At 42.3% G+C, this 15,070-nt stretch overlaps 1 long non-coding RNA gene across 2 annotated transcripts in view; it reads right to left on the reverse strand.

Moving 5' to 3' along the window:
* Nucleotides 1-2,532: 2,532 nt before the first annotated feature.
* Nucleotides 2,533-15,070, reverse strand: part of Gm42089 — a 30,502-nt gene continuing 17,964 nt past the window's right edge. The window contains exons 1-3 of one of the 2 annotated variants that reach the window (XR_880132.1): nt 4,362-4,419; nt 2,700-2,787; nt 2,533-2,624 (exon numbers count right to left, since the gene is read on the reverse strand). This is a non-coding gene — a long non-coding RNA (predicted gene, 42089). Of the gene's footprint in view, nt 2,625-2,699; nt 2,788-4,361; nt 4,420-15,070 lie in introns of those variants that run through there. The other variant, XR_880133.1, reaches the window with a different exon arrangement.

Genomic DNA, 15,070 nt, shown 5'->3' on the forward strand with positions numbered 1-15,070 from the left:
TAGCTCGAAGCATAGCCATGGCTTCTTTAAGATCCCTGAGTAGCTAGCCCATTCAGCAGGCAGGATATGAACCTCTTTCTATTGGTCTCAACAGACAGCCACCCTTGTTTGCTCTACCTACTGATCCCTTTCAATAGCGAGGGTTCAGTGCATGCCTATTAAGTAATATAATGACCAGATTTGCTCCACCGAATATTATAGCCAGAGTTGCCAATGGGGGATAAGTTAACTGTCCTGATTTCGACATAACAGTAACCCCCAGTGTTTCAAAAGTCACTAGGGGATAGTGGACTAAGGCTGGGCACTCTACCAGACAAGCCCACGTCAGTTCCATTCAGCCACCACGGGCTGGTAAGCCATTGATGCATGACTTGACTTCCCAGCCTACTTTAGCTAAAATACAAGTTTAATGGTGATACCTGTGAAGTGTAGAATGGCAAACATTTCAGTGACAAGAAATCCATTGTTAGTATGGTGGGCATAAGAAAGAACCAACCACTTGAAAGCTCTGGTCAGTTCAGGGTCAGGGGCATTCCTCCACACACAGTGCAAATTTGAGAGAGAAAATGTTAGGAGTTGAATTTTTCTCAACACCACATATTTCCTAACTTACTTGTTGAACTCTTTAGAGGTAGTACCTCAGAATTTGAGTTTGGTTTGATATGTAGTCATTCTGTCATAAATTGGTCCAGATTAGCCCACACTGGAAGTAGGATGTAAACCCCTCCCCCAAATCCAATATGGCTACTGTTAGCAACACAGGAAATGTAGCCAGCCCAGACAGTGAGTATCTGTTACCTTATCACTTAGGGGGCTGAGTTGGGAGAATTCTGAGTCTGAGGTTAACCTGGACCTCACAGGAAGATACTGTCTCAGACTGTAAAAGAAACAGGTGACTGTATGCCGACAGTCAGAGAAACCACTCCTCAAAGACTAGAGGTATTTGATCCAAGCCAAGAGAGCTGGGAGTCAGGAGGAAGGCCTGGAGCACATCCTTCCAGAGCCTTCAGAGACAACAGCCTCTGCTTAGACCTTTAGCCTGGAAAGCCAACCTCCAGAAATGGTCAGGGTCAAACATAAACCGTTGGAGGTTCTTAAACTCTCTTCAGGTACTACCGTTTCATCCAAACCATTTTTACATGACAAAGGCTATCTGGATACTTTTAGAAGACATAAAAGTTATGTGTTTACTGAAAATAAATCACAAATTTATTTTAAAACAATTCTTTAGTGTACACAGATTTTACTGTGCTTAACAAGCTGATTTGCATGCTAATGAAATGGGTGGGCAGGTTTTGCATAAATAATTAAGTCTTGGCTGAATACTTGAGACTGAAGGACCTAGTTGAAGAGTGCCCTCAGCAGTTCTCAGAGTTGTCTGATAGTTTGGTTTTAAGTCATTGGTACTAGCAACTTCACACAAATATGTAGTGTTTAGGGACAATTCTGGTATAGCTGGAAATGTTTCATAATGTCAAGCCAAATTTAATTTTGCATTGTTTTTTTTGGGGGGGGTGTGTAACCCAAGTCAAAAAACAGAAAGAGCAAGTTAGTAAGTCAAACATTTTAACTATAAAGTTAGAGATACATGAATTGATACACACTGGGGAAAGATGGTAGGCAAATAACTAAAAGTCTTTTGTTTTCTGTAACTGTTCTAGAAGAACAAAAACTTTGTACAGTGAAAACACTGTTGTTTGTAATAGTAGTATCAGAGGCTCGGGACTAAGCTGAGGTTCCCTGTTCACTGCTTGGCACAATGTGGTGGTGTGAGCACTGGAGCACACACGTACCATGTGTCCAGAGCCAAGGCTGCTGGGAAACAGCAAGATGCAACACGGATGGGTTAAGATCATCTAAGTCACACTAGGAATCACAGCTAAGATTCATCACATGCTTGGCCATGAATTCACTGGAGTTTGGTTTTCTGTGGCTTCGCTGGCAACTCCACAATGTGGAGCCAGTGTCAGAAGGGCTGGAACAGATGGAGTCAAGGATGTTTTAGGGATGCGAGAGGGTGTTTTACAGTTCAAGTCTTCCCAGCATCAGTTACAGGACACTATCAGAAGTGATACAATAAGTCTTAGTCTCAGGGCAAGGGATAAGTCTCTCCTTCACTCTCTGTGTCCCTTTCTCTCCTCTCCCCTTCCCTCCCTCTCCCTCTTCCCTCTCTCTCCTTCTTCCCTACTCCTCCATTCTTTCTCAGTCTCTTTCTGTGTCTGTGTCTGTATCTGTGTCTCTCTCTCTCTCTCTCTCTCTCACACACACACACACACACACACACACACACACACACACAAACACACACACACACTGCCTCTAATATTATATATTATGGAGCCCAAGTGCAAGAGTACTTAATTGCTATAAAAATATCCCTAGAGTATTCAGTTCTTTTCAAATAATCATCTTAACAACTGCTTTTTCTATATTTATTTATTTTATTTTACATGTATGAGTGTTTTGCCTACACATATGTATGTTCACCAATTGCATATCTGATGCCCAAACACTGAAGTCTGAAACAGTGTAAGACCCTCTGGAACAGTCTCAAACTCCCCTAGAATTACAGATGGTCATGAGCCACCACCATGTTGGTTGGCAAGATAGCAAGCCTGGGCCATCTGCAAGAGAGACAAGTGCTTATAACTGTTGAGCCATCTCTCCAGGTCCCTGATGCATTTTCAGAGTTCAATTACCTTGAGGTAATAGGATAGGGCTGGTAGAATCCTGGGATGCTGATTGTCGATGGAGTGTGCATGATAATGCCAAAGCTGCCCAGGATCCCTGCAAAATAACAGAGCAACTCATGAAGATGAAAACGGAGTTGTGACTCATCACTCCCTGCCTTTATTTGGAGAATGCTAAATACAACAATCCTCTGGATTAGGGCAGTGCCTCCTTAGCATCAGAGTTTAGGGTCCAGTGCTGCTCAGGGGTGCCAAGGGTCAAGGACAGTTTCTTTCACATGGCATCACTCTCCCTGAGATCACTGGTGGTGAAACCAGTGGCAAGTGTGTGTGTGTGTGTGTGTGTGTGTGTGTGTGTGCGTGCGTGTGTATGTGTGTTTGTGTGTGTGTATATATATATATATGTGTGTGTGTGTGTGTGTGTGTGTATTTGCTTGTGTGTGTGGTGTGTATGTATGTGTGTATATGTGTGTGGTGTATATGTATGTGTGTATATGTGTGTGGTGTGTGTGTATGTGTGTATGTGTGTATACGTATGTGTGTTTGTGTGTGGGTTTTTTGTGTATATGTGTGTTTGTTTGTGTGTTTGTGGTGTGTATGTATGTGTGTATACGTGTGTGTGTTTGTTTGTGTGTGTGATGTGTGAGGTATGTCTTCTCCTGCCCTCACCTCTTATTTAAGCTTATGAAGCTGGGATTCATTCCTTCCCCACTTGGCACATCTCCAGCTTGGTGGCCTCAAGTGCAATCCAATGCTGGCAAGTAAGCAAAATGAAGCTCAGAGGAAAGCTAAAAAATGGGGGCAGCGGGTAGGGGAAAACTTGGTTCAGAAGCCTGAACGACCCAAGGGAAAAGAAACCACGCTGCTTCCGCAGATTTTTTATCATTGTTCAGAAGCTCAGAGCAAACGAGTTTGTGGAATTTGGACTCTGGAGCAGCAGTCAGATTGATAACGGTGCTTTTACCACGGAAGATTAGCAGTAAGAACTCTTTGCCATGGAAAAGAGGAGAAAGACTGATATTTTTGATGGAATTAAAATAATGCCAGGGAGGAAAATCAGAAGATCCAGACAAGGTCTCCCTGCTCTGGAGAAAGAGAACTCACCCGTTCATAGGGTTTACTGTGTGTGATGGTGTGGCTGTGTGGCCCCAGAGCTGGGGAGACAGAGGGCTCCTGAGAAATGAAGCAAGAACATGCATATATGCACGCATGTGCACACATCTATACACATGGCAAGCCTGCAAATACACACCTTCTGATATTTGGTCTAAGTCATTTTGCTCTTGAATTTTGCATATCTTTCCAGTCATTCCCCTGACTTCAGTTTCAGAATGGAGCCCTGCTCTCCGTAGAGATTCGTGTAAACCTTGCTTGTGAAGATATCCAATCAGATTAGAGCAAAGTTGTGATAAACTGTGGTTACAGGAGGTGGCCGAAAGCCAGAGTCACAGCACACTGGTGAGTCACCATCACTTGTTGGCTTTGCCGGCAATCATTTGTTACTAATAATGAATTATTTAAGTGTGTGAATGATTTAGCTGTCTGAATACAGAAGGTGAGCTGAAGAGTAGCAACAGCCCAATGTCACTCTCAGCTTATTTGTACAGTGCCGACACACAAGGAGGCACCGTCAACACAGAAAGAGCTCGAATATACTGACAGACCTCTTACCTGACAAATATTTCTACAGTGCAGATCAGCACTGGGCTCACAGAAGAGATCAGCTCCCACAACGGCTGTGAACTCTGACCTCATGAAATTTACCAAGGAGTAAGAAAAAGGCTGCCAGAGTGCAGTACACATGCTCTCTGAACTGTTATTACAGTGGCGGGATGCTATATCATTTTCGCCAAGTTGACGCAATTTTGGCAACTGGAATTGTAAAGGCCATTCTTTAAACTAGTGCCTACTAAAGGCTTTGGAGAAGTGAATATACATTCCTTTCCGTGACTCCAATTCTGGTGCCCATTCCTCTGTGTGTGTATGTATGCATATTCGTTTACCATTCTACACACACATTCTTGCAGATGCTATGCACTGTTTTGTGTGTGGGACCTTAAGCATCTATCCCATTCCACCACATAGCCTCTATGTACAAAAGGAACTCTCCACTTCCCTTCTCCTCTCTGAGCCTCGTGCTTTACTCTGTATCAGTGAGAGTGGAAAAAAAATTGTTTGTTTAAGAAAATAAATAAGCTAGTATAGTGGCACACACCTTGAATCCCAGCACTCAGGAGGCAGAGGCAGGCAGATTTCTGAGTTCGATGCCAGCCTGGTCTACAGAGGAGCCTCAGGACAATGAAACCTAAAACAGAAAGACCGTGCCTCCCAAAGGAGGGTTGGAGGAAGAAAGAAAATACACCCTGGCAATTATTAGGTTGGAAGAGATCTATGCACACATACAAAGGCTAATTTCCCTCTTAATTGGTAAATTCTACTCTTTCCTTCGAATCTCCTGGCTGAATATTAAATATCTAATGTAAGTGGCTGAGTAACACCCAACCCCCCCCCCACGCCAACCCCCAACACCGCACCTCATACAAGGCTGAACACATCAGAGTCTCCATTCTTTGGTAAAGACTTTGTTACTTTTGCTAAACAAGAATGACTACCATATTAAAAAAAAACAATCAATAGCTACAGGACACAGCAGGAAAGCATCTGGGATGGTTCAGTGTCCTGTCCTTAGGCAGAAAGGAGTAGTGTATGTGTGTGTGTGTGTGTGTGTGTGTGTGTGTGTGTGAGAGAGAGAGAGAGAGAGAGAGAGAGAGAGAGAGAGGAGTGTTTGTATATGTGTGTTGTCCCTCCAGCTTTCTTTTTCTTAGCCTTCCCTCCTTCTAGAATGAATCCACTAGTGACAGGAAGATGTGTCCTGAAAACCATGCAGAGCTGGGGCAACGTTGATCAGAGAGCAGAAGCAGGAAGCATCAACAGAACTGAGTCCTCCTTTCACAGGCTCAGCGGCAAACGCCCCCGTGTGCTAGTGTGTTTTCCAGCTGACATTTCAAGTAACTATCCCCAGACTGGAGCTTTGTCAAATCAAGGTCTGTCCTGCACTCTTTAGAGGAAACACAAACCATGACAAATGCTCTCAGCTCAGGCATATGGTGGGACACTGGTTTCCTAGTTGCTAGGGTGCATTAACAAATATGTTCCCAAATGCAAAAGTAATGAGCTCACCGCCAGGCAGAGAGTATTGACAATGAGAAACATGGGAGATGGATTAAAAATCGTCTGGAGCCTTAGATGATCTTTAATTTTTAGAACATTGCCTTGTATTTCCATTCTAAGTAAATTTCATTGCATTTCCACTAAAACCATTTTTTAAAAAAAGTCTCAGTGGTTAGGAGTTGAAGTTTATGTTTCTCTATTATTTTTTTTTAAAAAATGGTTGTATTTGTCTTTAAAAAATATGCTCAGGGGCTGGTGAGATGGCTCAGTGGGTAAGAGCACCCGACTGCTCTTCCGAAGGTCTGGAGTTCAAATCCCAGCAACTACATGGTGGCTCACAACCATCTCACAACCATCCATAACGAGATCTGACTCCCTCTTCTGGAGTGTCTGAAGTCAGCTACGGTGTAGTTACATATAATAAATAAATAAACCTTAAAAAAATATGCTCAGGTATAACAAGTAAAAAAAATCAGAGTTTGAGAGTTTCACTCATGTATAAAGTATTCACCTAGAATATACAATGTCTTTGGTTCAGCCCCCATACCACAAAAAATAATCAAAACAAATAAACAACAACAATCAGAAAGAAAGGAGAGAAGGGAGAAAGAAGGAGGGGAGAGGGGGGACGGAAGAGGGGGAGGGTAAGGAAAGAGGAAGGGAAGAAAGCAAGAGAGCAAGGAAGGAAATGGAGAGAGGAAGGAAGGAAAGAGAACAGAATACATTAGTTGCAGCATGGTGTGGCGTTTGTTGTCTCCTGAAACACAATGTTGACAGAAGACTGTTTCAGAAGCTCTAGCCAGAGCATCCAAGATCTCCCCTACATCTCCGGTAACTCTACTCTTGCTCCTTGGCTTTCCCCCTCCCCGACACCTTTAGATTCTTTCTCATCAGAATTTAGATACTACAACTCCAAACGTTAACTCTGAAGTCCAGGCAAATAACCCCGGGGTCAGCTTAGACCACAGGCCAGAGCTGTGTCTTCTTGCCGTTCACTGACCCGTCCTTAACCAAACTTAAAACCAAAGTTCTTAGCCTCTGTCTAGAAGGAAGAAGGAAGAGGCCAGACTTCATTAGGGACAATGAAGTTCCCAACCATCTCTGAAAGGAATGGGAGCACAGGGATTTGCCATGAACAGCCTCCTCAGCTGTTTTTTTTCTCTTCTAAAATTAATATGGCTATGTTAAGGTAATCTTGAAAAGTGCAGACAAGGAAACGGTAGATGAGGTGGTGTTGACCTAGTAGCAAGCGGTAAATTGCTTGAATCTCTTTTATTCATCACTGAAGTTACTCTCATTGCATTTTTATTGTGAAAGGAGTGCTTATTCATCTGGGGAACTGAGAAAAACATAGCAAAGTTTAGAAAGAAAAGAGATGGCGGGGCATCCGTAATCCCACTACTAGGTTTCAACTCTATTATTTTGTTTCATTTTCTCCTGAAGTATTAATCAGTGTAGTCTGAACTACGCTGGTTTTCACTTTCCGAATATAAGTGAATTCACCTACACAGACAGAGTGCATCCCTGGGTACCAACAACAGAGCTTTCCAAATTGTGGTTAAAATCTATTTGAACCATGCCTGAGATGGGAAAGCATAAAAATTATGGCTGATTTTTCTCATGCACCATTTCTGGGAGACGGAATGGTGGATCTGCTGGCCCGCTCATCTCTCTCACTCTGAGCCCATATCATAAGCTCTCTACCCCCAAGAAATGTCAAGGGCATAGACCAAGAGTTAAAAATCGTTCTTTAGGGAACACGAGCTGCCAAGTCCATCCCCTTAATCTGGCTGACAGAGTTGCATTTTGCTTTGGCTTGCACAATGACAGGGCTAGAGAGGACTCTCATGGTCAATGAGTCCAAACCAGGAGTACATGGCAAGCAGACAGGATCAGTGTCCTGCTTGGAGGCTGAGGAGGTGGCTCAGTGGGTAAGGCACTGACCTTCAGAAGCCATGCAAGCTTGGCACCATAGCCATACCCTGCGATTCCACCTTTCCTGTGGCGGGACAGGAGGCAGAGACACTGCCTCCAACAAGGTGAAAGCAAGGATTGACAGAGAAGTTATCTTCTGACCTCCATACATGTGCCATGATGTCCCCCAAACTGCATACCTGTACCCACATACATGAATGAATGTGTACATACACACACACACACACACACACACACACACACACACACACACACACACGATCTTTTTTAATCCTCTGATCCACATGGTACCTGGCTTGCTAATGCCAGAACACAGGCCTCTATGGTGCCTTCCTAATTCACACCCAACATGATTTTCTTAATGCAACTTTTGCTAGTAGGAGTGCCAAAAAATTCCCAGTTGGTAAGACTTCCCAGGGTCTCCAACTCAATCTTACCCAGTTTCACAGAGTATTTTTTAAACAGAGGTGTATGGCCACACTTGCTCAGGGTGGCTTTTTTTCATTGGCCATTCCATTCGCTACACTGAGTTTTTCAGAGTTCTTATACTCTGTAAGAGAGTAAGGACCCTTTTTCATTCACAGGTCAGCCCTCCCCTAAGTGCCCTGAGGTTATGCTCTAAATTTACCAACCTTGCATCCTGATTGAGTCATGCCAGAAACACAGGGACCTATATGGTGCATCCATACACTAGAATGCCAAGCCTGAAAAAGGAAGTGCAGACCATGAGCTCATGGTGTCATATGCCTGTAATCCCTGCACTCTAGACTTAGAGGCAGAAGGGACAATCAACAAGATCAAAGCTAGCCTGGGCTACATAAGTGAGTTCGTGCCTCAAAAACAAACAAAGAAGGATGAGGCAAGTCCACTTTTTGTGGAGTGCAGTAGAAAGAGGGCTGTGGCACATTGTTAGAAAAAGAAAAACCAGTTATAATAGGGTGAGGATGAGTGTGATACAGCCTCCTCTGTGGGTATTTGCATGCTCATACTTTACACATATAAACATCTGAATGAATTCATTGCAAAACTTTTAATAGTGGTTACTTTTTAAAATATTTTTATTATGTATTTTCCTCATTTACATTTCCAATGCTATCCCAAAAGTCCCCCATATCCTACCCCGCACTCCCCTACCCACCCATTCCCACTTTTTGGCCCTGGCGTTCCCCTGTACTGGGGCATAGAAAGTTTGGTGTCCAATGGGCCTCTCTTTCCAGTGACGGCTGACTAGGCCATCTTTTGATACATATGCAGCTAGAGTCAAGAGCTCCGGGGTACTGGTTAGTTCATAATGTTGTTGCACCTACAGGGTTGCAGATCTCTTTAGCTCTTTGGAAACTTTCTCTAGCTCCTCCATTGGGGGTCCTGTGATCCATCCAATAGCTGACTGTGAGCATCCACTTCTGTGTTTGCTAGGCCCCGGCCTAGTCTCACAAGAGACAGCTATATCAGGGTCCTTTCAGCAAATGCTTGCTAGTGTATGTAATGGTGTCATCGTTTGGAGGCTAATTATGGGATGGATCCGTGGATATGGCAGTCTCTAGATGGTCCATCCTTTTGTCTCAGCTCCAAACTTTGTCTTTGTAACTCCTTCCATGGGTGACTGTTTCCAATTCTAAGAAGGGGCAAAGTGTCCACACTTTGGCCTTCGTTCTTCTTGAGTTTCATGTGTTTTGCAAAGTGTATCTTATATCTAGGGTATACTAAGTTTCTGGGCTAATATCCACTTATCAATGAGTACATATCATTTGAGTTCTTTTATGATTGTGTTACCTCACTCAGGATGATGCCCTCCAGGTCCAACCATTTGCCTAGGAATTTCATAAATTCATTCCTTTTAATAACTGAGTAGTACTCCATTGTGTAAATGTACCACATTTTTTGTATCCATTCCTCTGTTGAGGGGCACCTGGGTTCTTTCCAGCTTCTGGCTATTATAAATAAGGCTGCTATGAACATAGTGGAGCATGTGTCCTTCTTACCGGTTGGGACATCTTCTGGATCTATGCCCAGGAGAGGTATTGCAGGATCCTCTGGTAGTACTATGTCCAATTTTCTGAGGAACCGCCAGACTGATTTCCAGAGTGGTTGTACAAGCTTGCAATCCCACCAACAATGGAGGAGTGTTCCTCTTTCTCCACATCCTCACCAGCATCTGCTGTCACCTGAATTTTTGATCTTAGCCATTCTGACTGATGTAAGGTGGAATCTCAGGGTTGTTTTGATTTGCATTTCCCTGATAATTAAGGATGTTGAACATTTTTTCAGGTGTTTCTCGGCCATTTGTTATTCCTCAGGTGAGAATTCTTTGTTTAGCTCTGAGCCCCATTTTTTAATGGGGTTATTTGATTTCTGGAGTCCACCTTCTTGAGTTCTTTATATATATTGGATATTAGTCCCCTATCTAATTTAGGATAGGTAAAGATCCTTTCCCAATCTGTTGGTGGCCTTTTTGTCTTATTGACGGTGTCTTTTGCCTTGCAGAAGCTTTGCAGTTTCATGAAGTCCCATTTGTCAATTCTCGATCTTACAGCACAAGCCATTGCTGTTCTATTCAGAAATTTTTCCCCTGTGCCCATATCTTCGAGGCTTTTCCCCACTTTCTCCTCTATAAGTTTCAGTGTCTCTGGTTTTATGTGAAGTTCCTTGATCCACTTAGATTTGACCTTAGTACAAGGAGATAGGAATGGATCGATTCGCATTCTTCTACATGATAACCGCCAGTTGTGCCAGCACCATTTGTTGAAAATGCTGTCTTTGTTCCACTGGATGGTTTTAGCTCCCTTGTCGAAGATCAAGTGACCATAGGTGTGTGGGTTCATTTCTGGGTCTTCAATTCTATCCCATTGGTCTACTTGTCTGTCACTATACCAGTGCCATGCAGTTTTTATCACAATTGCTCTGTAGTAAAGCTTTAGGTCAGACATGGTGATTCCACCAGAGGTTCTTTTATCCTTGAGAAGAGTTTTTGCTATCCTAGGTTTTTTGTTATTCCAGATGAATTTGCAGATTGCTCTTTCTAATTCGTTGAATAATTGAGTTGGAATTTTGATGGAGATTGCATTGAATCTGTAGATTGCTTTTGGCAAGATAGCCATTTTTACAATGTTGATCCTGCCAATCCATGAGCATGGGAGATCTTTCCATCTTCTGAGATCTTCTTTAATTTCTTTCTTCAGAGACTTGAAGTTCTTATCATACAGATCTTTCACTTCCTTAGTTAGAATCACGCCAAGATATTTTATATTATTTGTGACTATTGAGAAAGGTGTTGTTTCCCTAATTTCTTTCTCAGCCTGTTTATTCTTTGTGTAGAGAAAGGCCATTGACTTGTTTGAATTAATTTTATATCCAGCTTCTTCACCAAAGCTGTTTATCAGGTTTAGGAGTTCTCTGGTGGAATTTTAGGGTCACTTATAATACTATCATATCATCTGCAAAAAGTGATATTTTGACTTCCTCTTTTCCAATTTGTATCCCCTTGATCTCCTTTTGTTGTCGAATTGCTCTGGCTAGGACTTCAAGTACTATGTTGAAGAGGTAGGGAGAAAGTGGGCAGCCTTGTCTAGTCCCTGATTTTAGTGGGATTGCTTCCAGCTTCTCACCATTTACCTTGATGTTGGCTACTGGTTTGCTGTAGATTGCTTTTATCATGTTTAGGTATGGGCCTTGAATTCCTGATCTTTCCAAGACTTTTATCATGAATGGGTGTTGGGTCTTGTCGAATGCTTTTTCCACATCTAACGAGATGATCATGTGGTTTTTTTCTTTGAGTTTGTTTATATAATGGATTACGTTGATGGATTTCCATATATTAAACCATCCCTGCATCCCTGGAATAAAACCTACGTGGTCAGGATGGATGATTGCTTTAATGTGTTCTTGGATTCGGTTAGCGAGAATTTTATTAAGTATTTTTGCATCGATATTCATAAGGGAAATTGGTCTGAAGTTCTCTATCTTTGTTGGATCTTTCTGTGGTTTAGGTATCAGAGTAATTGTGGCTTCATAGAATGAGTTGGGTAAAGTACCTTCTACTTCTATTTTGTGGAATAGTTTGTACAGAACTGGAATTAGATTGTCTTTGAAGGTCTGATAGAACTCTGCACTTAACCCATCTGGTCCTGGGCTTTTTTTTTGGCTGGGAGACTATTAATGACTGCTTCTATTTCTTTAGGGTATATGGGACTGTTTAGATAATAGTGGTTGCTTTTTAAAACAGGATTTGAAGATTTTTTTTTTTTCATTTTTGTGTTTATTCACACTTGGCTTTTAGGTGTGACTTTCCATTGCAATTTTGAACGCTCATGGTATCTGCCACTCTGCTATTGTGACAATTCATTAATTTGCTATATCAGTGTTTAGACAGTTGCTAGGGAATACTATATCATATAGTACATATCATATATTAGCTATGATGAGGATGAAGACGGTGGCAGCTATAATTACAGTAGAAAAGGGCACACTTCTGTACTGTTGGTGATGACATACATTCATACAATGTATTTGTATGGCAGGTTGTGTATACATTTAACTATGCATATACATAGGTGGTGTGTGTGTGTGTGTGTGTGTGTGTGTGTGTGCTCTCAAATTTGAATACATTTGTCCCACAAATTCCAGTTTTAGAAATTCTTTGTAGGCATTAGCTGGTGCTATGACTCAGTTGGCTCAGTTGGTAAGGTCTTGCCTAGCACACAGAAAGTCCTGTGTCCAATTCTCTTATCCTACATAAGCCAGTATGGAAGTTCATGACTATAATTCTAGCACTCAGGAGATGGAGGCAGGAAGAGCAGAACATAGCAAGTCTTTATAGTGAGTCTAAGATAAACCTGGGCTATATGAGACCCTGTCTCAAAAGACAGAAACTCAAAAAAAAAGAGGAGAGAAGGGGGTAAGGATAGAAGTAAAAGAGCTAGAGAAGGAAGATGATGGAAAAGGAGAAGGAGAAAGAGGTAGAGGAGAAAGAAGAAAAGAGGAAGGAGAACAAGACTATGAACAAGAAACAAAAAGATCAAGAAGAATAACAAAAGGAGAAGAAAGAAGAGGAGAAAAAGAAGGAGAAGGAGGAGGAGGAGAAGGAGGAGGAGGAGGAGGAGGAGAAGAAGAAGAAGAAGAAGAAGAAGAAGAAGAAGAAGAAGAAGAAGAAGAAGAAGAAGAAGAAGAAGAAGAAGAAGAAGAAGAAGAAGAAGAAGAAGAAGAAGAAAAAGAGAGGAAACTTTTACAAAAGGAAAAAAGATAAATATATTAGAAGTACCTAAGAGTCTAAATAGAAAGCACTGATAATAAGTTGTGTTCAAAATGAGAATGGTTTGATATATTGGGGTGAACCTTTAAATTAGAATAATATATATTTATTGTGGCATTGAGTTTATTAACACTGAAATATGCTAATAACATTATTTTAAAGGATTTCTGAAAAGCATGTGCAATATAGTCCCAACCACAGTATACATCCACATATCCCATGTGTCTAAAGTAGGAATTAAAACTTCAGACCCAATATTGAACTTGTGGAAATTACAATTTTTTTCTCAGTTATGCTGAGAGACAGTTTCATACTTTTTTCTGCCTCAGAGCTTTATTGCTTATGAAATTATTTGAAAGAGAGGCAAAGGGCACTGGGAGTGTGTTTCATAATACAGCCTCTATAGCAATGAACTGGGCTCAGGGTGCCTCCGCTGGAGCTGGAGAAGGTACAGGAACTTTTAGCTTCCAAAGATGGAGCAGGCATGTTTATCAAACTCTAGTGCAAACTCAGCAGACACAATACAAATGTCCTGGACTGACTTGGGAGTCTGACATGGGGCTTGTCATTGTAACCAGCAAACCCCAGAGCAGCTCAAGGCTGATGAGCAGACAAGCATAGACAGAGTCAAGCAGAGATGCTCACTCACGTCTTGTAGGGATGGCACAACTGTCTAGCAGCTTAACTCAGGCAGCAAGCAGCATCGCTGGAAACTGGTTTTGAATCTAGACGACTCTAAACCTTTAGGCTCCTTCCAGTCATTGTCTGGGGAAGAGAAAAGGCACTCCTCCATCTAGGGAGTTGGCTAAGAGAAGTCACATTCCCATGCCTCATACTTTTTTCATGGAAGAGAGAACTGAGAATATTTTACAAGTGTCTTTCTCCTTTCTGTGATGTTTGTCTAGGTTCCACATAGTGATACCACCCAAGAGGAAAAGTCCCCAGTGAGCTGAAACATGGAATCAGTCCTCAGTTCCCACGATGGCTGTGTCCCAGTAAGGTTTAATTGTCAGCTAGACACAACCTAGGATTTTCTAAGAGGAGAGCCTTGAGGAATTAGCTTGTCCAGATTGGGCTGTAGTCATGTCTATGAGGAGGCCGTTTCCTTGCTTGTTAATTGATGTAGGAGGGACCGGCTCTCTGTGGGAAGCACCATTCCCTGTTCAGATGATCCTGGGATATATATGAAGGCAGGGCAAGCCTGTGTGGACCAAAAAGCACCATTTCTTCGCAGTTTCTTCTGTTTGTCCTTGACTGCTAGAGTTCCTTAGTCAGAGATAATTTCATGGGGAATAGCAAACAGGCTTGCATTCAAGATCCTGTTGAGCTCCTACCCTGACTTTCCTCCATGATAGAATGTAATCTACAAGCTTAATGGGCCCAAACTAACTCTCTCTCTCTCTCTCTCTCCCCCCCCCCGTGTGTGTGTGTGTGTGTGCGCGCGCGCGCGTGTGTGTGTGTGTGTGTGTGTGTAAAATCTAGAGGCTGACATCAAAATGTCTTCATCAATCACTCTCCACTTGTTTTCCCCAAGTTAAGGTCTCTTGCTGAACCTAGAGCTTTCCAATTCAGCTAGTCTGAGTAGGCAGCCTGCCTAGAGTAGACTTTGCCTCAGCCTTCCTGAATGCTGAGAATACAGGGGAGACAACATGGACACTCTGCTTTTTTTAAAAAAAGATTTATTAATTTATTTTATGTATGTGAGTACAGTGCCACTGTCTTCAGACACACCGGAAGAAGGCATCAGATGCCATTACAGATGGTTGTGAGCCACAATGTGGTTGCTGGGAATTGAACTCAGGACCCCTTTACCAATGAGCCACCTCTCTCCAGCCCCTGCCCACCTAGTTTTTATGTGAAGTTTGGAGATCTAAATTCTAGTCCTTATGTTTGTATGACAAACACTTTATCCACTGAGCCATCTCACAACCACCCGGGTTTCTTTTTAATATGGAATAGTTTCTCTTTCCTTTTTCATATGCTCTTGATTTATGGCATGGGTTGGGTTTATTGTCTGTTAGATTGA

Source organism: Mus musculus, chromosome 11, assembly GCF_000001635.26.
Source record: "Mus musculus strain C57BL/6J chromosome 11, GRCm38.p6 C57BL/6J".
NCBI lineage: Eukaryota > Metazoa > Chordata > Mammalia > Rodentia > Muridae > Mus > Mus musculus.